This window comes from Anolis carolinensis, chromosome 3, assembly GCF_035594765.1.
Source record: "Anolis carolinensis isolate JA03-04 chromosome 3, rAnoCar3.1.pri, whole genome shotgun sequence".
NCBI classification, from domain to species: Eukaryota; Metazoa; Chordata; class Lepidosauria; order Squamata; family Dactyloidae; genus Anolis; species Anolis carolinensis.
In genome coordinates, this window is record NC_085843.1 from 169,916,232 (window position 1) to 169,935,315 (window position 19,084).

The following is a 19,084-nucleotide window of genomic DNA, read 5'->3' on the forward strand; positions in this document are numbered from 1 at the left end:
ATGTGATTTTTTTGGCCAGAAAACAGAATTTTCTATGCAGAAAATAAATGTCCTGCTTTTTTAAATTAAAAACTTTCTTTAAGATAGCAACATTCTGCACAAAAACCAGACACAACAGCTTTTTCCTGGCAGAAATTGTATTTTCTGTCTAGCATATTCTATCTTCTATGCAAGAAACTAGCTTTATGCTCAGAAAATGTTATTTTATCTCCCACAAAAACATTAATTTTTCATACAACCCCCCCTCCCCAAATGATTAGACATGTGAAGGCTATTATCAAAGAATATAAAATGAAACAGAATGTTGAGGTGGGTTCAGAGAGAAAATGTAAGAGAGGTTTCAGGTACTAATAGTTATTCAGGTGGGTACATTCACACTTTTGTCTTGGTAAAAAACCCAAATAAAAACAAAATGGATGAAATAATAATAATAATAATAATAATAATAATAATAATAATAATAATAATTTATTTGTATGCTGTTCTATCTCCGTGAGGAAATATATTTGCAGAAGCTTCAGTGGTAATATTACATATTTGTTTCTGCCTATAAAACAGCCCATAAAATGTCAAATCTAATTTCTTAAATCTTAAATTTGTCACTTTATACCCTTCCTTCTCCTGCAGATTACAATAGTTGTAACAACTGGTTCACACTTAAAAAACAAAACAAAACAAAACACAGGAGCAGGAAAAAGTTGTGTACCTTACATGGGTCAGCAGAATCTATTTCTGAAGATGATCTGTTCAAAATGACCAGCAAATCAGAAGAGATTTAGTCTAATTGACAGCTGCTATTATTACTACAGCTGCATTACAGAACTGTATTTTTACCTGCTTCATCTGGGCCTGCCCTATTGATGCTGAAGGGTGAAGCATTAACTTGTCAGATAGTGTGATCTGAATAGATGCAGATATGGTACATTACCTCATCATTTTCACTCTGTGCTTGAAATTTTTCCCAATAAGTAAACAGGATGATTCCCAGTTAGGCTGGAAGTCAACTCTTTATCTCTGAAGCTCCCGCTGTATGGCCTTTCTATGAAAATTGAAAATTTTCAGAAAATCAAGTCCTCAGAGCTGTTTTTATAGCTATTGAGAAATCCAATAATTTCTTAGCCTCAACCTCAAAGGAGGGAGAGTAAAAATGGCTTTGAAACTGGTCTGAAATAAACTGGAGAAGAATGGGGAAAAGTAAGTGGCTTGGAACCCTAAGCACAAAACTAAAGAAAAAAGCAGAAATACTGTTTCCATGTTATGATTTTGGCAGTTCATCTATTCAGGCTAGGTAGTTATTTTCACAGGGTAAGGTAAACAAACAAGATGACCTGATCATGAAATGAGAGAAAGCATGATTGGTATTGTTATACTTCATCTTTACAGTATAAGTATAATGTTTAAATGATGTTTTCATTAGGAAGTTCCACAGACAAGGGGCCACTCCTGAGAAGGCCCTTTCTCCCATCCCCACCAATTGTGCTTACGAGGGTGGTGGGATCGAGAGCAGGGCCTCCCCCAATGATCTTAACCTCTGAGATGGATCATAGAGGGAGATAGGTTAGGACAAGCAAGCTGGGCTAGAACCATGTAGGGCTTTATAGGCTAAAGCTAGCACTTTGAATTGTGCTCAGTAGCAAACTGGCAGCCAGTGGAGCTGATGTAACAGCATGCTCCCTGTAAACTACTCCAGTGAACAATCTGGCTGCCATCCATTGGACTAATTGAAGCTTCTGGGTAGTCTTCAAAGGCAACCACACATAGAGCGTGTTGCAGTAGTCTATTCGAGATGTAACAAGAGCATGGACCACCATGTCCAAGTCAGGGTTCCCAAGGTATGGGCGCAACTGACGCACAAGTTTTAATTGTGCAAATGCTTCCCTAACCACCGCCGAGACCTGGGGTTCCAGGCTCAACAATGGATCTAGGATCAAGCCCAAACTGCGAACCTGTGCCTTCAGGGGAGTGTAACCCCATCCAGCACTGGCTGTAACCCTATTGTCCTGTTTTGTCTTTCAGGAACAGCCTTAAGACACTGTGGTAAGTAAATGAAAACTGCTTTACTTCAGCAAAACATAAAGTACAGTACACTCAGTGAAATAATGCAAAAGAAAGCCAGGAAGTCTTACTTCAGACAAAGAAATAGACATAAATCCAGATGCAGACTTGGAACAGGCCCACAGAGAGTGAAGGCATTAGAGTCAGTTTGTTACCAGCAAGAGCTGGCTGTATCTGCTTTGGCCTTTATAGCCCTGGGTCCCCACACAGCTGCTAGGGCAGTTCCCAATTACTCAGCTGCATTTTTGGAAGCTAATCTACCTGAACGACATCTCTGCTCTGTTTCCTTTCACCTCTCCTGGAATGAGGGTACTAGCAACGCCTCCTCTTCAGACTCCAACTCACCTTCAGATTCATGACCACTTTCCTGCTCTCCTTCCTCTTCTGAAGAAGAGGAATCCCTAACACCTATGCCCTGTTTGGCTTACGACTGACCAGGAGGACCTCGGTCTTATCTGGATTCCATGTAAATTGGTTCCCCCGCATCCAGTTATGAAGTAGCAATGAAAATAATTGTATGGTTGGGAGTCACCACAACATGAGGAACTGTATTAAGGGACTGCAGCATTAAAAAGGTTGAGAACAACTGTTTTAAACTGATGTATATATCAAAGTGCAATTTGCTTACAGAATATACTGCTGACATCACGAGGAATAAATTTTTCTTCCTATATAATGGACTGGTATGCCTTGTATTCTTTTCATGATCCAAGAGCCTATATGGTGCCATGTTGATACACAGCATTAGCAATGGTAACTGGTTGCTCCAAGCAGTTTTTAGCTAATTCAAACAATAAAAAGGGAAAAGTTTAGGAGACAGCCCTGGGACCATGCCATAAAAGTAATATCTTTCTTTGAGAGGATGGAATGGGATAAAATTTGGAAGTCTCCCCCATCCCCCCAAATAAAATAAAAAATAAAAATAACAGCTTCAAAAATGGTGCAGGATGGATTTAACACAGGCAACTAGAAAAATGGCACAAGCCAGAATTAGACTGATCCATCCATTCCTAGGGGTGTAAATGAAAGCTTTCCAGAAATAGCTGTTTTGAAGAGAAACCTATTTTCAGGACAGTCTGCCTCCTGTCAATTCTCATGATAAATCACCACTCTGCGTTTACAGTAAATTAATTTTCAGTATCCACTAGATGATGCTCAAGTATTCCACCATTTCATCTTGACTGCTAAAGAATAATTTCTGGCCCATTTTTATATCTACAGAAAGTTTTAATTTTTACAGCATATTCAAAATGTATTACTGCTGTTTTCTGTGCAAGTGATTATATGTCTATACAGATTCATTTTAAGAGGACACATTGAAAGAGCAAAGAGTAATGAGCAATTCATATCACCATGTTCATCTGTATTTTTATTTTTCATAGTAATGCTGGGTCTTAGCTCCACCTGAAATCCAGGCTGTGCACTATTTTAGCGAAGTGTTCAACACACAGGATGGCTCTATTTAAAGTTCAGACTACAACCCAGCGTGGTGTCATTGCCATAGTCAGATATCAGTCACCAGCCCCCATTGCTCTCTATCTTTTTTCTGTAGGTAGTGAAAGAAGAACAACTTCCATTGAGATCAACAAAACTGAGAATTTATTTTGAGTAGACTGTTTTCTTAGTATTACCATGACAGCAACCCCCAGAACACATTTCATCAGTCTTTTGTAGATGGATTTGATTTCACTAACACCCAAAAGGGGAAAATAGATATTGGCAGATTATTCTTGTAAGAAACTGTGTTTTAGCATTCAGGATTCTTGCATTATATTGTTGTAATTGAATCAATATTTCTATTTCTTGTATTGCTAATAGGCTGCTTTACAACAGATAGTTACCAGAAAGAAACTGCTCATCAAAATTAACAGTGGCCTTGCAGACAGAAATAAAGGGCATTGTAGTGTACTTTAGAAATGTAGATATTCTTCCAGCTTTGGCTGCAATGAAGTTGCTTTTCCTTGAACATTTCCTACAGGAATACTAAAAGTGTAGAAAAAGCCCACCCAGAGGGACCTCACCCATGTATCCTTACTTATAGGATAAAGCAAACATGAAAACTAATGTTAACAATGAATAATGCATCATACTTTGGTATCAAAGGAGCATTTGTTCTATGCTCTCGTTTTCTTCACTGCTGACCATATCCTTTCACTTCTAATATAGTATTTCTGGCTCTTCCTTCTGGGTCATCTCTTAACAAAGACTGGCTGTGTTCACAGCCTAGGTAGCTGGGCCATATACATGTTCACTCAGCCACATAGGAACTGGTCACAAATAACTGACATAAGTGTGGAACAACACACAAAGAGCCCGGGCTGTGGCGCAGGCTGGTGAGCAGCCAGCTGCAGCCAGCTGCAACAAATCACTCTGACCAAGAGGTCATGAGTTCGAGGCCAGCTCAGAGCCTGCGTTTGTCTCTGTCTTTGTTCTATGTTAAGGCATTTAATGTTTGCCTTATATGTGTAATGTGATCCGCCCTGAGTCCCCTTTGGGGTGAGAAGGGTAGAATATAAATACTGTAAATAAATAAATTTTGCCCCCTTGCTCCTCTTTGGGTGTGGAGCCTCCCCTGCTATTACATGACACAAGCTGTGGCCCTGCCTCATTGTCCTTGCCAACAATGAAAGGTAGGTTGTTTTTTGGGTAGCTCAATAGCTACCCATAGTTTTGGCCCTTTCCTCCTGTCTGATGGGGGAAAGGACAACATAGCAACACGTGTTGCCACCTTTTCCCACATCTGATGGGGGGCAGGGCCAGGGCACCAACACACCTTGTCCTGATGCCTCCATGTGATGGGGAAGGAGGAAGTACACACTAGGTCACCACATTATTTCTGTATTGCTGATGACTGCTGGCAAAATGGAAATGATTATAATGAATCCCTATAGATTGTGTCAATTTGGCACAGTTACTCATATGGAGAAATTGTCTAATTTCAGCCATAAGATCATATAAAAGCTGCTTAATATTGAAAATTATAAGACATATGAAGAGGGAGTACTACTCCATTGCCATGAAATCAAAACAATCTTGACAGACTAGAAAGATGGGCCGAAACTAACAAAATGAAGTTCAACAGGGACAAATGCAAGATACTTCGCTTCGGCAGAAAAAATGAAATGCAAACATACAGAATGGGGGACTCCTGGCTCGACAGCAGTACGTGTGAAAAAGATCTTGGAGTCCTCGTGGACAACAAGTTAAACATGAGCCTACAATGTGATGCAGCAGCTAAGAAAGTCAATGGGATTTTGGCCTGCCTAAATAGGGGTATAGCATCTAGATCCAGGGAAGTCATGCTACCCCTCTATTCTGCCTTGGTCAGACCACACCTGACACCTGGAATACTGTGGCCAATTCTGGGCACCGCAATTGAAGGGAGATGTTGACAAGCTGGAAAGCGTCCAGAGGAGGGTGACTAAAATGATTAAGGGTCTGGAGAACAAGCCCTAGGAGGAGCAGCTTAAAGAACTGGGCATGTTTAGCCTGCATAAGAGAAGGCTGAGGGGAGACATGATAGCCATGTACAAATACGTGAGGGGAAGTCATAGGGAGGAGGGAGCAAGCTTGTTTTCTGCTGCCCTGCAGACTAGGACACGGAACACTGACTTCAAACTACAGGAAAGGAGATTACACCTGAACATCAGGAAGAACTTCCTGACTGTGAGAGCTGTTCGGCAATGGAACTCTCCCCCTCCCAAACTGTGGTGGAGGCTCCTTCTTTGGAGGCTTTTAAGCAGAGGCTGGATGGCCATCTGTCGGGGGCGCTTTGAATGTGATTTCCTGCTTCTTGGCAGGGGGTTGGACTGGATGGCCCATGAGGTCTCTTCCAACTCTACGATTCTATGATTCTATGATTTAATGATGCTTATTAAAGAAACAACTCCTTATTAAAGAAACAATTGCATCCTAGTGTGTTTATGGTTGCAAGTCTGAAAAGTTGTTAGAACATATCTGTACGTCATTTGGCTTCTCACAATGACATATGTGAGATATTTTCATTGGGAGACAATGGTCAAGATTCAATGAACTGCAACAATTGATGAATGGCTCAGTGAAACTAGGAGGGAATAATTCTTCCTTTCTTTTTATGGAGTTGCTTTCCATTGTTTGCAAGATTTTCTCAATGTATTCCACTGCTTTCTATGACTGTTTTTAATAATGTTGTAGTTTTATTGTTTGGTGATCTGTTTAATGTTTCTATTTGACTCGTGTTGTAGTATCTGGGCATGGCCCCATGTAAGCCGCCCCGAGTCCCTCTGGGGAGATGGGGCGGGATATAAAAATAAAATTATTATTATTATTATTATTATTATTATTATTATTATTATTATTATTAGCCCCCCCCCCATGCCAGCGAGGAATGTCTTTTGGAAGGAGACACAGCCTTGGAGTAGAGTGGAAGGAGCCTATGTGGGAAGGTGAAATGTCCTAATCCGTGTTATGAAGATGGAGTTGCTTCCAAAGATGTTGGATGTATTATTATGCAGAAATACTAGTAGTTTTTATGTGCAGTAAAAAGCATGAAGTGATGAAAATGGTACTTGAACTGTGGTGCCATGGTACAGATGAAGCTACTCATCTAGGATACATCTACATTGCAGAATTAATGGAGTTGTAGTTTTACAAGGTCTTTAACCTTTACCTACTAACAAGTGCTGGTGCCTTGTTTCCATAGCATTGCATTGAGCCAGGACAATTAAAGTGGTGTCAAACTTCATTAATCCTACATTGTAGATGTGCCATGATCATTGCAATTATATCTGTATCTGAGATCACAACCATGTGATTCCAAGTGTTAAATCATCTGAAAATACGTGAAGCGGATTGTCTCTTTTAGAATCACAGTGATTGGTAGGTCCTAACATATTAAACAACACCACTTGTCAGTCTTTAACTTTTATTTATGTGATTAAACTGGCATGCATCTGCAATACATAGCCATTATATCACTCACTTTCATTAATTATACTGCCATTATAAAGATCAGTTTCATCTTTGTCATATATATATATATATATATATATATATATATATATATATATTTTGTTAATCACTTCATCACACACTAACAATGTAGTTTTCAATTGATGCTTCAAGGAACCCAGGTCTTGAACAACACGCTGGATTTTGATACTGCTTAATGTTTTAACTGCTTTGACTTTTATGATGGTTTAATTGCTTTTCAGAGAGATTGGGAGAGAAAGGTTATGTAGGTTCATCACCAGCACTTTGAAATGTGAGCAGAAATGGACAGACAGCTATTACAGCTGTTGTAACAAGGGAGTTTTGTACTCTTTTTTTTGTCTGTTCTTTATTTACAGCCCAAACATTATTTGTAACATTTATATCCTGTTTTTGCCTTCCATGAACCTCAATCAATGCATATGAAGTTCTCTGTCTCTCTCTCAATGCCTCCTCTCTATCTATCTATCTTTATGCATTATGCCTTCTGCTCTTTTCACCAGCTGAAGTCTCTGAACACTCTTCAAAGGAAGGTGCACATAGAACACATTATAAACGGGATGTAGCCAAGACATGCATCACTATGACCAAGTCTGAAGCCTCAAGGAACAGACGTAGCTATTATGAGCCTTAACTATGCAATTGTACTCTTGGCCACTGTTGAGATCCAAGCTTACAGACTCAGCAATGAAGTCAGGAGCTCACCTAAGCTGCAACTTTGCATCTTCAGGGAAATGTAATATCCTCCAGAACAGTATAATCCCAATTCCCTGCTGCCTTTCAATGGACCAAGAGCTCCTCCATCTTTTCTGGATTAAATTTAAATTTCTTTGCCATTATTTAGTTGAGGCATGGGCAAACTTTCTAACTTTAGGGCTGCATGGCAGGCCGGAGCAGGGTGGGTGGGCTGGAAGGGGATTCTCCCCAAGTCCCCTCTGTTGGATTATGGTTGTATGTGTATGAAATGTAAATCAAGTGTTTTCTGCTGTTTTGCAAGAGTGAGTGTTTCAGTAATGAAACAGTTAACAGCAGGCTAGTTTTGACTAACAGCCTGTCGTGACTGCTGTTGACCTATCAGGCATGATTTCTGGCCTTGGAGGTCGGCAACTTCCTTCGGACTGAGGAATGTGCTTTTTTTTAAATGTGTATGTTGAGCTGGTGCTTGCTGAGGCAAGAGGCTGAAGAGAAATGCCAGCTCAGAGCGATGGCTTTTGCTATGCTTTGTAAATATGTTTGTAGATATTGAAATAAATGTTTGGACTTTAAACTAGAGATGTCGTTGAGTCTGACACTGAACAGAGGAATTGGTGTGGCAGACGATTGCAACCAATTCATCAGGGTGTTGGAGCAGATGACTGATGGTGTTTTAAAGAAACCTACTCGGTACACACTCTGACACCCCACGCTAACACCCTCCCTGCTCTTTCCTCCCCTTCCTCTTCTCTTTTGGAGGCAGAAAGTAAAGGAAAGACAGGAAACATTTGTATCCCAAAAGGGTTAGCTATGGTCAGGATGGGAGAGAAAAGGTGTATCCATTAGATTCTGTATTGCTTTTGGAATACATATATCATCCTAGAGCTGGAAGAGACCCCCAAGAGCTATTGAGTCCAACCCCCTGCCATGCACAAAGGCACAATCAAAGCACTCTTGATAGTCAGCCTCTGCAGAAAAGCCTCCTGAGAAGGAGACTCCATCACACTTCCAAGCAGTCTATGCCACTCCCCAGGAAGTTCTTCCTAATCTTTTCTGTTTAATCACTTTCCCTGCCAAGTAACCATTGCTTACTTGTGCCCTGGTCTCTAGAGCAGCAGAAACTCTCTCTCCCCCCCCCCCTCCTCAATGGGACACCCGTGTAAATATTGAAACATGATTATCATGCTCCTTTCTCTACCTTCTCTTCTCTCGGCTGAACAGAAGGAAAGGAGGGAGGGAGGGAGGGAGGGAGGGAGGGGAAAGAGAGAGAGAGGGAATGGGGGAGGAAGGAAAGAGGGAAGGAAGGACAAAAGGGTGGAAGGGGAGGATGGAAGGAGAAAGAGGGAAGGAAGAAAGGGAAGGATGGATGGAGGAAGGAAAGAGAGAAGGAAGGATAGGATGCTGAGAGAAAGGAGGGCCTGTGAAAAGATCCCAAGGGGCTGCATCCGGCCACCGGGCCTGGGTTTGCCCATACCTGATTTAGTTCATTACTGATCACAGGCACCGATTTAGGACCAAAACTGCTTCTTTGAAGTGGGAATGAGTAAGAGAGGTGATGTCATCAGTATCCCAAAACTCTGGACAATCTCTCCCAGCAGTTTCATCTATAGAAATAGTACGGTGGCAGAACTAATCCCAGAGGGAGCTCACAGGCCAATAGGGTTTGAACAGTGGTCCCTCAGCATCATCTTCTGGGTTTGCCCTTCCATGAAGGAATGAAGACACTATGAAACTGTGGCTCCAAATCCATCCTGTGGCAATTCACACTCATGGCTGAGTATGATTGCCTTCCAAGTGTACGGTCTTGGCGGTGGGTCCGTAGGTGACTGTAGAGACCTATTCTGGATCTGCATATTCTTTCACAGTGAGGACATCAGTTTCCAGATGGAAGACAGTCCCACTAAGAATTGGCTTGACCCACCTTCCTTATCACATGATTAAATGTGAATGTGTAAACCAGCCCATGGTTTCTTTACAATGGTGGGCATGTGACTGAGAAAATATTTGGAGAAATATTTCAAAGCATAGACAGATGGCGGTCATGCAACTCATAACAATTTACCTCCTGGAAAGATGTTGCACCATGCTGACAACTGATGTTGTGCTGATTTCATGAGAAATTTCTAATGAATACACCGAATATAAATCTGGGATTGACATTCGTGCTAAGTGAGTCCCAGAAATAACATCTTGCAGCAGTGCCATCCCATTGATCTAATTATAGAGCAATTATTTTTTCCTCTGTATTTGCAGAGTCTGTATGTGCTATAACACACATCAAGACTACAGACAGATAAGATCACATTTTCTAAATATAACTTGCAGCTGAGCAAATGCTATATATGCTTTCTGATCCACTCATACTCTCACTGCAAAAGTGGGCACAAGTACACTAGTCAAAACATACATGTATATATGATGCAAGCAGTTATCCCTTGGAGAAAAGTGCCACACAAGCAGGTAGGCCACGGAACATGTCAGCAGTGAAGAAGAAATCCTACTGCGACTGCACAAGCCTGAGGAAAAACATCGAATTTCAGAAAGTACATTTAAGCCATTCCAAATTGCAATAGCACTTCTGGAGTTAATATTGAGTTGACATTTCTATTAGAAACTCAGACATTCTAGGTGTAATATCTCCATCATTCCAAATTGCATCATCCCAGAACTTGGCAGGCAGGTTGTCAGCCTCAATGCTATTTCTTGATCCCAAGCTAAACTGTTTTTAAAAGATTAAGGTGTTTAAAAATTTTTAAGGCAACAGCGGCTAAAGTGGCAGTCTTTCACCATTCAGATAAGGACTTAATAACACAAACCTCATTATTTATTAAAGGCTGGGGGAAGAATGAAAAGCCCTTTCTTTGTTCAACTTGTTCTCCAGATGTTTAATGCTGATTCTTGAATTTGAAACCAAGGATAAATGAAATTGTAATAAAGTACTTGTACGGGCACAGAGTCTTTACTTGGTGCACTGCACACATATTGGATTATGTGGCCAACAAATCTAGTATAACCCCATCTCAGAGCAATTTGGTTCACTGCAGATTAAATTGTTCAGTGATTTGATGGCAAAAAGTTCAACTTAAATGTCAAAACCTAAATTATTGTGACACTACTTTGTTAAGTTTACACAAAACCATTATTCTCTATATTAGTTAATATTTAGGAATTTTGCATATAGGAATATGAATAGATTTAACTTGTAGAACCTGGGTTAGAGCAAATGTATTTGTTTGTTGTTTTGCTGTTATGTGCCTTTAAGTAATTTCCAACTTATGGTGACACTAAAATAAATGTATCAAGAGATTTCCTTGCCAAGATTTGTCCAGAGGGGGGTTGCTTTTGCCTTCATCTGCGGTTGAGAGAATGTGACTAGCCTACAGTCACTCACTGGGTTTCCATGGCTGATTGGAGATTTGAACCCTGTTCTCCAGAGTCATACTCCAATGCTCAAACCACTACACCATACTGGCTTTTCATTTAATGAATTCATATGCTACTTCTTCGTATAAAATTGTAACCATAGTAGTTCACAATAAAACTACCTACCACAATTCATTCTGAAGGCTATTCCAAAGGCTACAGCTAGCACAAAAGATAACACATGATTTATTTGTTAGGAATATGGAATGTATTTATATATCAATTTATTGAAATATTTGTGTACCACCCTACATCCAAAATTCTTGGGTTGAATGAAGTCATTTTTAAAAAGCTGTAAGATAATCAGAATGATTTAAAACATTCCCATGTAATTAGAAAACAAAATAAGTAAATAAAATAGAAGGCAATACCCATACTCCAATAGGTAAAACAGAGTTGTGATGGCTGTCCCCTGATTTAAAAGGTGCTGAAATGGCTCGCATATCCACTCACAGTGTATTTGCAAAGATGGTGACCAGAGCCATCCCTAGGTATTTTTCAAGTGTAGGCAAACAGAATTTTGGCGCACCTCCCCCCCCCCCCCCAAACCAATCACTGAAAAATAAAAGCGTTGGATAAGTGAAAATGTTTGATAATAAGGAGGGATTAAGGAAAAGCCTATTAAACATCAAATTACATTAAGATTTTACAAATTAAGCACTAAAACATCATGTTTTACAACAAATCAACAGAAAAAGCAGTTCAATACCTTGCGGAGACAGGCCGCAGGAGACAGGAGTTGCCTCAATGGCGCCCCCAACAAGATGGCGCCACAGGCAATTGCCTAGTTGGCCTGGTGGTTGAACCGCCTCTGATGGTGACAGTTGACCCTCCATAATGAACTAAATCTCAATTAAAGAATTTCCTGCATTACAACAATAGGTTGCTTGTTGCTATGTCCCTTGCAGTCGTTTCTGCCTTATGACAACTCTAAGGATGTCATCACATTTGACTTTTTTCAGCATCCAGGGATGCTGAGAGGATGGAGCCTGCTAGAGCTCATTACATGATTCAGCGCCACTTCCAGTGGGGCTCATCCCAGTGTCCTGGCAGCATCCTAGGACGCTGCCCAGAGAACATGGGAGGCTTTCTGTGTTCTCACTGACAAAGAATGGGACCAGTGTAGGGATAAGCCAGGTGGTGACACTTTCCCCCATGGGATGGGGAAAGTGCCATTACAGGCGATGTGGGGTGTGGGGGGACAGTTTTCCCCGCTGCCTGCCAGATTCGCCACACTGTCTGGCAAATCCACCCATTATCACCCACTTTTTGCACTTCAATGTGATGCAGTCTTAAGACATATTTATCATGTGGTTTTCTTGCAATTATTGTTCAGAGGGGGCTAAACACTGCCTTCCTTTCAGCCTGAGAGACTGTGACTTGCCCAGTGTCACCCAGTTGGTTTCCAAGTCCAGCCCTCAAACCGCTATACCAAGTTGATGCTCTCTCACAGCTTGCTACATCTTTCAAAGTCATTTTGCTACACCACCTGCCACAGTACATCATCCTCATCAGGTTCCTGCTCAGTCTGTTTTACATTATGGCCTTCCTAGGCTGGGAGTCCCAAAGTCTAGGAACAGACCCTCTCACTTGTACCCATGAAGCAACCTAGAGAAGGTAACAGCATAGGGAAGGGTCTCGTCAGATGGACTCGCACGGCTCCTTCAAATAATATGGTCCTTCAAATAATGTGAACCCAAGCTGAATAGTTTTTTTTATGTCAAAAGATATAAAGCATGTACTTAGGACTGACTATCACTGTTTGTCTTCTTTGTCAACACCATCCTTCTCCATTCAAACAGAAAAGTCTTTAATATCTTCCTACAAAATTGATAAGAATGCCAAACTCTTCATGGAACTGTCTATTTTACAAGCATTAAGAGAACTGGCCTATTTTCCTCTCTTTCTGCCCTCCTTTCTTGCCAAAAGGCAAGATTTTGATTAATAAGAGAGTTTTTTGCATGAACCCCAATGTTTTTGAAGTGTGGACAGCTGGATCCAGGATGATATAGTGCCCACATGTCAAAAAGACCTAGTGATGCCACTGGTATCACTAGTCAGAAGCAGCTCCCTGGAAAATCCTTGCTGGCAACATTGTTCCTGGTGATCACATAGCTGGATCCCCTATTGTGACCTCACCACAAGTGACATTGCCAGCAAGGTCCAGGCTGACAAACAGTGGCAGTGCTGCTGCTCCCAAGAGGATAAGTCACCTGTGCCCAAAGAACTGTATGGGGGGATAAAAAAAATCTCTGCAGTACCCTGATGGTATATTTGGGGGAGCTCAGGAGCTGGTGAAATCACAGCTCTACATATGACCAAACCTTTGGAATCTTCCATCTAGCTACAAACTGGACATCTAACTGGAGGATTCTTGGATTTGCAGTCCAAAAAGGTGAGGTTTCCAGCTTCTGTCTCTGTTTGGGATTTTAGATTTAAGACATACAGAAATATTAGGAACTGGGATTCATAGAATAGTTTGGTGTGTTTATTTCTTCCTCTATAATAACTTGTTAAAAGTCATCCTTCATTCTATATGTGTGGGCAAAAATATTTCCATTTGTAACCGCAACAAGTAAGGCTCAAATCCATATTTTGGTGCAGTTGCTGCACAGACATTGCTCTCATCCCTGAAAGTGTCCATTATCATATAGATTAAACTCAAATGCCTGTTTTTATGTCTTCTAAAATAAACTCAAATGCTTGTAGCAAGCTAAGCATGTTTATCATAGTTTATTGTTTTTATTATTATTTATTTTATCCTGCGTTTCTCCCAACTCAAGGCAGCTAGGTAGAAATCATAATACAATATACCAAAGAAAAAGTGTTATCTAGATTTAAAGGACCACATTGATTTATATATTGTTAATAATTCACCTCAAAATCCAGAAGAACAACAACTTTACGAACCTCTTCACACAGGGCAAAATAGCCCTGTTTTGCCACTTTTCTCAGTGGCTTGGACAGAGCCTGCCGAGCACCATCAGATGACCCATAGCAGGCCCCACCTACATTCCTCCCAAACTGGAGGGGAAGCACCAGAAGGTGCTTCCTCCTCGACCATGGAGAGGAAAGTATGTTTCCTTCCCTTTTGATGAGAGAAAGGGTGCCTTCCCTTTCACTCGTGACTGCCAGTGCAACAGTACCTTCTTGAGCATCTCCAATATACTCTAACAAATAGATAATTCACTGTGAAATTAATATAAAACAAAATAAACAGTTTTAAGTGCTTCATGGACACTTGTACTAGACAATTTGTACATTAGCAAATACATTTTTTCACAAAAACAATTTGAAGAGAAAACAACTTCATAGTTTTAAACTATTTTCTGAGAAAAGTGTCTTGATTTGACAACATTCTTCACACTCCTACTAGGCAAATACAAAGCTGGACTATAATTAGTGCAAACATATTTGAAATGTAGAAAGCCATATTAGAATAAAATAACATAGACCACTCTCGCTACAGAAATTTTTTTTTTTAAAAAAAACAACAGTTATCCAGACTTGTCAGAATCCTAGAATGAAAAGAAGAAAAATGGAATGAAAGAATATGCTCTCCTACAGCTTGGTAGTACAGTAGAGTCTCACTTATCCAACATAAACGGGCTGGCAGAATGTTGGATAAGTGAATATGTTGGATAATAAGGAGGCATAAAGAAAAACCTATTAAATGTCAAATTACATTATGGTTTTACAGATTAAGCACCAAAACATCCTGTTTGAAATCCAAAACCCTTGGAAGACCAGAGCTTGGAACACACTGATATACTGTAGATTAATCATCTCTAGAATCCCATATTGAGCAGAGCAATGGCAACACCGGAAAACCAAAATTTGCTAAATATTTGATATTGGTCAACTGTCTCCAGAATCTCACCTGGAGCTGGGTGGCTCTGTGTTGGGAGGAGGGCTTGGCTTGTGCCTTCCAGCCTGGCAGAACGGGGCTGGGCTGGAGAGCCTCTGAAGGGAGGAGGGGGTCTCTTGTGTTTCTAGGGTACTATGCCTCTAATGTTCCTTGCCCGGGTTAAAAGAGGAGGAGGAGGAGGCCAGAAGTGCAAGTTGCTGCAAGGCTGATGGGTAAAAGGAGGAGGAGGAGGAGGATGAAGAAGAAGAGAGAGTGGGTGGCGGAGAAAAAGGAAGGGAGAAGGAGAGAGAGGGGGATCTGGAGCAAAGTGTATGTGTGTGCAGGAGGAAAGGGGAGTCCTCCGCCCACCAGCCCAGGTAAGGAGACGACAGAAGGCAGCCAGCCCCCCGCCCCACTCGCCAGCCCTGACTTGGCCTTGCCTGTGACCCTTTCTCAAGCCCGGGCCTGCTGCTTTGGCTCCCCCCCATTCTTTCCTTTCAATCATGAGCCCTTTTCCTCCATTCATTTGGAAACAAGGCCGGTTTGGAGACACGAGGCTCTGCATGCGCCAAAAGAAAGAGGGAGGGAGAGGGAGAGCCATCGCGTTTCCTTTTTTTCCCTTCCTCCCTCCCTCCCTCGCATACAAATGGGCCCCCGATGGGATGATTCACCACCCTTCCTTCCCTTCCCTTCCGATATGCACTTTCCTCCTTCCAGTTTTTTCGAACAGAAAAGAGCCACAGCTCTCACCTTGGATTGAGTGAAGGATGCAATGTCTCTAATTGGCCACTAGACAGCGTCGGATAATATGGAGTGTCGGATAAGCGGAAGTCAGATAAGTGAGACTCTACTGTACTTTCCTTAGCGACTTCTAAGGGCCTATCCAGACAGGACTTTAAACCAAGACTTGTCTCGGTTTTACAGGAGGCATCCAAATGACACCTCCAGTAAAGCTGAATTGGTTAGATACCCCATTAGATCCGGGCCTTCCTTGAAAGGCCTGGGTTTAATAGCATATTGGGCCTGTGGGGATACGCCCCTGAGAAGCTCCAGGACTAGTTACTGTAGTAGTTACTGGGATGGCATGACACCCCTCTGGAAAAGCCTGGGTTTTTTTTTGGGGGGGGGGGGCAGAAATGTAAGCCAAAACAGATTTATAAAATGCACTTTGGAATGCATTCCTTGCCTGTCTGGAAGCACCCTGTGAGATCTGACAGCTAAATGAGCTCTCAGAATTTAAACCACATCTGAAGACCTATCTCTTCCAGCAGGCCTACTCAGCCAGTTTTAATCATGAATTTTAAACTTTTGTCTTGCATTTTAATTTTTGTTCTGTGTATTTTAATTTGTGTTTTGTAGAAATATGTGCATTTTATAAAATGGTTATGATGATAAATTTTTTAGCTATGCTGTAACCTGATTTGAGCAAGGAGAGGCGGGTAAGAAATAAAATTAATATCATAATCACCATCATCATTAGTCTTTATCTAGTTGCATGGTCACTAAATATAAGTCATTGAAGTTGAAACCCAGCAGACTAAATCCATATCATGGTGTGGATGGGAATATGAACACTGCCATACAATCCAATTTCTGCTTCCGAGTTATCTGCTTTGAACTGGATTATCTGGCAGTGTAGACTCATTTCATCATTGTCATTTTATATAAGGAACAGTATTTTACTTTGCTATTGCATATAATGAGATGAGCATTCATAGATTTTGGTATCGATGGTAGCGCAGTCCTAGAATGAAACCTCAGTATATACCACAAATCTATACATGAAGCTGAATTCTACCCGGCAATGCCCAAAATGGTAGGTCCAAAAACCTGACAACATTTGTGTTTTACTTTTTACCTTCAGGTTTTCCCTCTTGATTACTCAAAAGTAAACAGTCTTACTAAGGGCTCTTTCACATAGCCATATAACCCAGAATATCAAGGCAGATAATCCACAGTATCTGGTTTAAATTGGGTTATCTGAGTTTATGGAGCCTAGGGGATAAAAGCCTTGTGACTTGAAGGTTGGGTTGCTGACCTGAAGGCTGCCAGGTTCGAATCCCACCCGGGGAGAGCGTGGATGAGCTCCCTCTATCAGCTCCAGCTCCATGCGGGGACATGAGAGAAGCCTCCCACAAGGATGGTAAAACATCAAAACATCCAGGCGTCCCCTGGGCAACGTCCTTGCAGACGGCCAATTCTCTCACTCCAGAAGCAACTCCGGTTGCTCCTGACACGAAAAAAAAAATATCTGAGTTCATACTGCCATATAACCCAGTTCAAAGCAGATATTGTGTGATTTTATACAGCTGTGTGGAAGGGGCCTAAGATTGAACTGCAGTAGATGGACATGGTAAAGTTGGAGTTTTTGGCACATCAACTGAATTACATACTATTGAAAATGACAATGGCTAGCTCATTTAATAGACTGGAACATTTTGTGTTCATATTTTCCCAAGATTTTCTCTTTTCTAATCCTTTCTTTATCATTTCAGCACCCTTACCTCAGGACAAGAAGCCAAATGGATAATATTACAAATGGTGTTGGCTGTGTTTGCAAGTGGCAATAATGTGATACAATTTTCTCCTACTTTATACTTCACAACTCAAAAGGAAAGAAATAGCAGCAAGTAAAAAAAGGCAGCCTTGCATTCAGCCCAGTGTGTGGATCTGAAAGTGAATTTGGCCTTAGGTCACACACAACTGATGTGACTGAAAGCATGGAAGCACAAACTTTGATTCCTCCAAAGGAGTTAGCTGATGTAAAAACATTAGAAAGACCAGTTGTGCTGCAACTGTATTAAAATATTAAACTGTGTTGTCGAAGGCTTTCATGGCCAGGATCACAGGGTTGTTGTGTGTCTTTCGGGCTGTGTGGCCATGTTCCAGAAGCATTCTCTCCTGACGTTTCGCCCACATCTATGGCAGGCATCCTCAGAGGTTACCTCACAACCTCTGAGGATGCCTGCCATAGATGTGGGCGAAACGTCAGGAGAGAATGCTTCTGGAACATGGCCACACAGCCCGAAAGACACAAAATATTAAACTGTTTGTCTGCATCACGTCAACTAATTACCATCTTGGCTCTCATGGGTTTGGTTGAATTTGGTGTTTGCTTACACTAAGTGCTCACACAAAAACTGATGTAAACGGTTAGATTATGCACATATGGCCTGATTTTCCCCCAATTCATATCTTCCACAATTATTTGAGTGTAGGCAAAGTAGCAGCAAGATGAGACCACTACACATATTAAAAGCCTATACATGCTGAGTAAAAATTGTTACATGGGAATTTATTTTCACTAGAAAAGTACAAAGTATTCAAACATTTGAAGCCAGTTTCCATAAGAAAGTGTTAGTATGTTTTTGAAAACTAAATCCCAACACCAGCCAACAAGGTATCTTTTGAGTACAAAATAGCCTCAATGTATTTTAAATTCCAAAACCTGCTGACGGAAAAATGCCCATCTGCAGAGATGTCAAAATATCAATGATATTCCCTGTTTACGCTGCATAAACTACAAATTTTCTAGTGTGCATGAGTCTTTTAGACAGGCAGCAGGTCTGAAAGCATATCATTTAATCCATGGGGGGAAAACAATGATTAAAGGCAGAAGATAGTGCACCGCAACAATTCAAATATGTATCATATTGCTCAGAGACATATTTTCCTATTTTAACTACACTCAACTGATTTAACAGGCAAGTCAATCAAAAAAAGGCCGCAAAATATAGCAACAATGAACAGGAAGCGGATGACAGACAGATGATTTGTATACAATATCATATAGCATCAAGGGACACCATGGCCCCATCTACACTGCCATTTAATCTAATTTCAGAATGCAGATTAACTTCATTGAACTGTTTTATAGAAGTCTACACTGCCAGTTCAATGCAGTTAATCTGCATTCTGAAACTGGATTATATGGAAGTGTAGATGGGGCCCATAAAAGTGCTCCCAACATCATCCAAAGTTCCAATGGGTCCTTCAATTCCTTAGGTGAGCATTCGTCATCATCTCACTCGTTCAGTCGTTTTCGACTCTTCGTGACCTCATGGACCAGTCCACACCAGAGCTCCCTGTCGGCTGTTG

The 19,084-nt window shown here is 41.1% G+C and overlaps 1 protein-coding gene and 1 long non-coding RNA gene across 7 annotated transcripts in view; one reads left to right on the forward strand and one right to left on the reverse strand.

The window, feature by feature from the left end:
• The window catches only part of grid1 (glutamate ionotropic receptor delta type subunit 1), a 1,053,635-nt gene that overhangs the window by 238,365 nt on the left and 796,186 nt on the right, over nt 1-19,084 (reverse strand). The window lies entirely within an intron of this gene.
• On the forward strand, nt 13,279-17,641 carry LOC134297655 (uncharacterized). The gene is made up of 2 exons (XR_010004476.1): nt 13,279-13,534; nt 17,482-17,641. It is a non-coding gene; the product is annotated as an uncharacterized LOC134297655 (long non-coding RNA).